The 5,654-nt window shown below is 28.9% G+C and overlaps 1 long non-coding RNA gene across 1 annotated transcript; it reads right to left on the reverse strand.

The window, feature by feature from the left end:
• Positions 1–2,974: 2,974 nt before the first annotated feature.
• On the reverse strand, positions 2,975–5,442 carry LOC139425031 (uncharacterized). Its single transcript, XR_011636215.1, has 2 exons — positions 5,329–5,442; positions 2,975–3,492 (listed from the first exon to the last, which is right to left on the reverse strand). It is a non-coding gene; the product is annotated as an uncharacterized lncRNA (long non-coding RNA).
• Between the last annotated feature and the right edge of the window lie 212 nt (positions 5,443–5,654).

A 5,654-nucleotide genomic window follows, 5' to 3' on the forward strand; every position in this document is an offset into this window, starting at 1 on the left:
TTTCTGAAAAACTTTTTTCACGGTGCTGATAAGAAATCATTATAATTCGACAAATATATTGCGCGTAAATCAAACTAAATTATCACAAATTAAAATTATAAATTAACTTTAAAATTGCTAAGTTATAATCGAAATAATTAAAAAAACATTAATAAGTTTTAAAACACCATTTAAATAAAAGTGATATGCGCAGAATTATTTAGTAAAATTATTAAAAAACTGTCTAATATTATTAAATTTTATTTAAATAAAGAATAGCTTTTCTATATATGATATGCATATATGTTAATAATTAGTCATAAAAATTCTAATAACGGAGTTGTTAAAATCAAAACATAATTTTTTACAATGCAAAATTTCTTTGAAATTCGTTTCATAATTAAAAGTAGGCGGCAATTACATAGGAACACACATAGAAGTCAATCAATAATTATAGAAAATTTTAAGAACGAAGTTATTAAGTTGTTGAACATGATAAGCTATGAGTATTTGTGCATCGATAACATAAAAATGGACATTTTTCGAACAGAAAACAACTTGTTAGAAAACATCCCTATACCATATTAACGGCAAGATAATATTTAAGAGAAGAAAAACTGAAAATGATATTGAAATCAAACTAGTCTCTACTGAGAAAACAGAAATTGGAACATTAAAACTCGTTGGATTTCCGGAAGAAAAAGAAAGAAATTGAAAAGTAGTTATTAGAAACATTTCCAATATTTCAGCTGGAAATTCAACTGGTTTTGATGTTTTCGTTATTCCATCTTCAAAACAAGTGATACTTTGTATTTATTATATTTTTTTGACATTATTTTTTGTAAGGATTCTAAAAATGTATGTTGTGGTTGGTAATAACGGAACACCCTGTTCATGATATTAGTATGTTAGTTTAATCCAACGTATTTCCATAACTGATAACATGGAAAATGGAACATTTCGTTATGGAACATTCCGTCTCAATGGACAAAAACTTGGTAGAAAGCTATTGCTAGATCCGAGGGTCCAGGGGTCTAACCCTGTTAATGGTCAATATTTTAAAATTATATTTTAAAAAATAAAAGCTTTTTTTATTTATTTGTATATAATTATTTCCCTTGGTATGGTAGTATAGTATGGCATAATGTAATACCTGACCGAGTTCGAAAATAATAGGTTAATATTAAAGCAAAATATTGGGCCCTAAATATATACAATATATGAGCCACATTTCTACTTTTTAAACGCTATTATACGCACTTAGAAAAGGAAAATTTTAAGTAAAGAAATATTTTTATTTCGTTACAATATTGCAAAATACTTAAAAAAAAGTTATCTTTTCTAAATTTTACTTTTAAATATTAAACATGTCCGAGATTTGAATCCCGGACCCTCGGAACTAATGCTTTCTGACCTGCTTATTAATTCAAAACCATCGGGGACATCGTAAGCATATTCTCCTAATTCGTTATTAGTTTTGTGATTTGGCCTAAATTATAAATACATTAAACTATTGGAGGATTTTGTTTTTATAACTATAGTTTAAAATAAAAGCAGAATTTTAGCTTATTTCTGTAAAGAAAGAGAACACAAAAATGTTTGACATTACAATTTGAACCCCTTGTGCCCAAACTAAGTATTCTATAACTTTGCATTAAAGTATATTAAAATGATAAATAGGCAAATTTTGAGAATTATAGTTTTATATAAATGCAAAGTACAGGCCGTTGTAATATAAGCAGAGCAAACAAGAAATCTTCAGAAATTTTCGTAAGTGAGCTATTTTTATAAAGTGGAATATTTAAAGCGGTAATTTAAAATATTTTATTAAAATTATTAATCTCTAAAAAAAATTTTAATTCTGTCATAAAAAGAAAAAATAATTACCTATTAATTAGCCCTTTTATTTACATTCGCTATTGTAGTCCGCCCCTGCTTTCGAACTCGCACTTGTGGGATTAGCAGTAATCATATCGCAGGACCGTGGTCATCTGACTCTTTAGGGGAATGAAGGTTTTTTAAGCGGAGTTACATTTGCCGTGGGTTTGCATTGGATGCACCCTATTATGTTCTATTGTGCAACCTTTAGTTCGTCTGTAATTATGAGGCTTGATGTGGCAATTTAGTATGCTATTACATCGACATATGACTAAGTTTCGAAATAATAGGTTTAAAGGAAAGTCTCTCTTCCCAAAAATCATTTCAAAGTTGTAGTACAAGAGTTGTTGTTGTAGTTCATTTACGTCGCACTTGAGCTGCACAATGGGCTATTGGCGACTGATCCGAAGACATGCCATCACAATTTTGATCCTCTGCAGAGGGGATGGCACCCCCGCTTTGGTAGCCCGACGACCTGCATGCGAAGTCGAGCACTTTACAGTAGAACAGTTTAAAGCGGACCAATACCGCACACCCTCTGTCCCTAAGCAGACTGATCCAAGTGGTCACCCACCCGCACACTGACCGCAGCCAGTGATGCTTGACTTCGGTGATCTGATGGGAACCGTGTCTTAACGAGTAGTCCACTGCGGGACTGTAGTACAAGAGATTAGTTTTAGCCCTGACTATTATATCGCACCCCGGCAGAAAAAGTGTCAAAACTCTAAAATGCAGCATTTGAGGAGAATCAAATTTAAGAATACTATAAATCGTATTCTGAATTCGACACAAAACTGACACAACTGCCCTGAGCTGAATAAATTGTTAGAGATGTGACACTTTTTGAGCTGGATGGGGGAACTTCATACATATTTTTTATTGACATAACCTCAAAATTGCTGTTTTTTTTACTTTTCTTGCAGGAGTGCGATAGATTAATATCATAATTATTTTCGTTTGGATCCAAATTTAGGTCCATTGCCTCTTTAAAATTAAATTGGTTATTAGTCGAAAGAAATATCGTCATGGTATGAGAAGAAATATGTACTATCACTTTTTACTAGTAAGGGATTGTAAATTCGATGCATGTCTTAGTCTATTTGCAAATAAAATACACTTTGGACTTGACAAATATTATATTTTATTTGATAAAAAAATATACCGATGTTAAAGAATTACAGCAGTTTAAATATTTGCATATTAAATTTTTGAATAAAAAAATTGCTGTCAGTGTTGGAAAAAATGTCACAGCAATACAGTTACTTGAACATCAATTTCTAGATAAACAATTCACAGATATTAAAGAGTCGCGACAGTATAATTATTTGTATGTCGAATTCGGGATACGCTTTTCACAGTTGTTAAAGTGTCACAGCTGTGTAATGTTTCGATGTCGTTTTATTCAGGAAATAAGCTTTACAACTTTTTTAGGTGTTACAGTAAAGTCTTGATTTCGTTTTCAGACCTGTCGTGATTTATTTTCTCGTGAACAACCTCCTGAACATTCGAGAAAAGAAATAAAAGCATCCGCATCCTTCCTCTTTTTGCTCAGAATGTTCATTGATGGTTAGCTCAATATCACTTCGTTCCCAAAAATCTCTCTCATCCCTTAAGGGACAATCACGACTTTTCAATCTAAAATTTAAAAGTAACAATCACTTTATTAGAAAGTTCACCACATTTTTTACTTTGTTACAGCAGCTTCTAATTTAAATAAAAACTTTTTGTTTAGAGTAAAATGCGTTTAAAATCAAAGAAATTTTCTAGTGCGCAAATTTCGAAAATTCAATTTATGCTTTTCAGTGGTCAAAACCGCTATCCGACTTTCACTGAGAGATAAATTTATGAAGGACTTATTAGAAAGATTTCCTTTTGCAGATTTATTGGCGAAATGTTTTGAGCAAATTTTCTTGTTTTAAAACTTTTACATCAATCAATTTATCCTAATTTCTTAAAAGAAGTTAAAAATATTCAAAATGATTTTTCGGTCAATTTTTTTTAATCAATTTAGCCGAAGAGAAATGCATCAATACAATAGTGTGAGGATCACCAAAAAAAAAGAGAGAGAGATAGAGATAACCTTTTTAAAAATAATTCATCATCCAGCAAAAATCTTTCCCAAAATCAAGAAACACACAAAATGAAACGGAAATAGGATCATAAAGCGATAAGCGAAAACGGTCGTCTACTTATGAACAATTTGTAAAAATAATTTAAATTTATTTTCCTAGCAAAGTTGACAGATTACAAAATATGAAATTAAAGCGTAAATAGATGGTAATCGAATGTATTTTTAAGGCCGTTGTTACTGAAGTACTGAACTTGCGTAAGGTATTAATATATTATACTGGATAATTCAAAATTTTGAAGAAATAAAAGGCCAAAGTTCAAATACAATATTTTAATTCGATGATTCTTAAGAGAAATTATTAGCATTTATTAAAAAATACTTATTGAATATTGAAGGAGGTTAATTTTTAGTTATAAAGTTTTTTTTCTTAACCGCTGATTTATCCGAACTGGATTTGCACATGTTAGCTTTATTTTTAATTCTCTATTGTCTATATATATATATATATATATATATACAACAAAATAAATAAATACAAGAAAACACGAAGAAAGTTAAGAAAAACAATAAGTTTCATTTATTGTGCATAAGCTGCAAGTAAATAGAACTCATTAGATAAGTTCAAAATGAAGTTAAAACAAAGGAAAATTATAGACATATGAAGAAAAAAAAAGCTGGAAAAAAAATTAGCTAAGTTCAAAATGAAGATAAAACAAGGGAAAATTATAGACACATGAAGAAAAAAAAAAGGGGGGGGGAATATTAATGAAAAAAAATTACAAACAACTGAAAAAAAGGATTAAATTTTTTTTTAAAAAATCTAGAAAATAAAAGATATAATCTTTTTATTTCATCATACCGGATTTTTTAAAAAAGTTTCATCTTTTTTTTTTCAGTTGTTTGTTATTTTGTTATTATTATTTTACTTCCCCCCTTTTTTTTCTTCATATTACTGTTATTTTCCTTTGTTTTATCTTCATTTTGTGTTCACATAAAATGAGTNAAAGTTAAGAAAAACAATAAGTTTCATTTATTGCGCATAAACTGCAAGTAAACAGAACTCATTAGATAAGTTCAAAATGAAGATAAAACAAAGGAAAGTTATAGACATATGGAAAAAAAGGGGGGGGAATAATAATGAAAAAAATTTACAAACAACTGAAAAAAAGGATTAAATTTTTTTTTTAAATTTTTTTTTTAAAAATCTGGAAAATAAAAGATATAATCTTTTCATTTCATCATACCGGATTTTTTAAAAAGGTTTCATCCTTTTTTTTTCTTCAGTTGTTTGTTATTTTTTATTCTTTCATTATTATTCCCCCTCCCCTTTTTTTTCATATGTCTATAATTTTCCTTCGTTTTATGTCGATACTTAAAATGTTTCGAAAAAGTTAAAATACCTGTCGTCCTCAATGCCAAATTCGATTGAGCCCTTATCGTGCATTACATCCATCTTATATAGCCTCGCTATCTGTACATCGCTGAATAGGAATGTTGGGTAAGTCAATTCCTCACTAAAAGTTAAAAAAAAGATAAGGGAAAAAATATATAATTTAAAATTCAATTATTATAAGTTATATTCAATTATTATAAGTACTCAATTATAAGTTATTTTGTTCAATAAATTTTCCGTTATAGATGAGATAAATTTGTAAAGATCGAGAATTTATTAACTTGTCAACTATCAGATGTTTCAAAAATGCTAACATGTGTAATTATTTATTAT

The sequence above is a fragment of the Parasteatoda tepidariorum genome, chromosome 2, assembly GCF_043381705.1.
Source record: "Parasteatoda tepidariorum isolate YZ-2023 chromosome 2, CAS_Ptep_4.0, whole genome shotgun sequence".
Taxonomy (NCBI): Eukaryota; Metazoa; Arthropoda; class Arachnida; order Araneae; family Theridiidae; genus Parasteatoda; species Parasteatoda tepidariorum.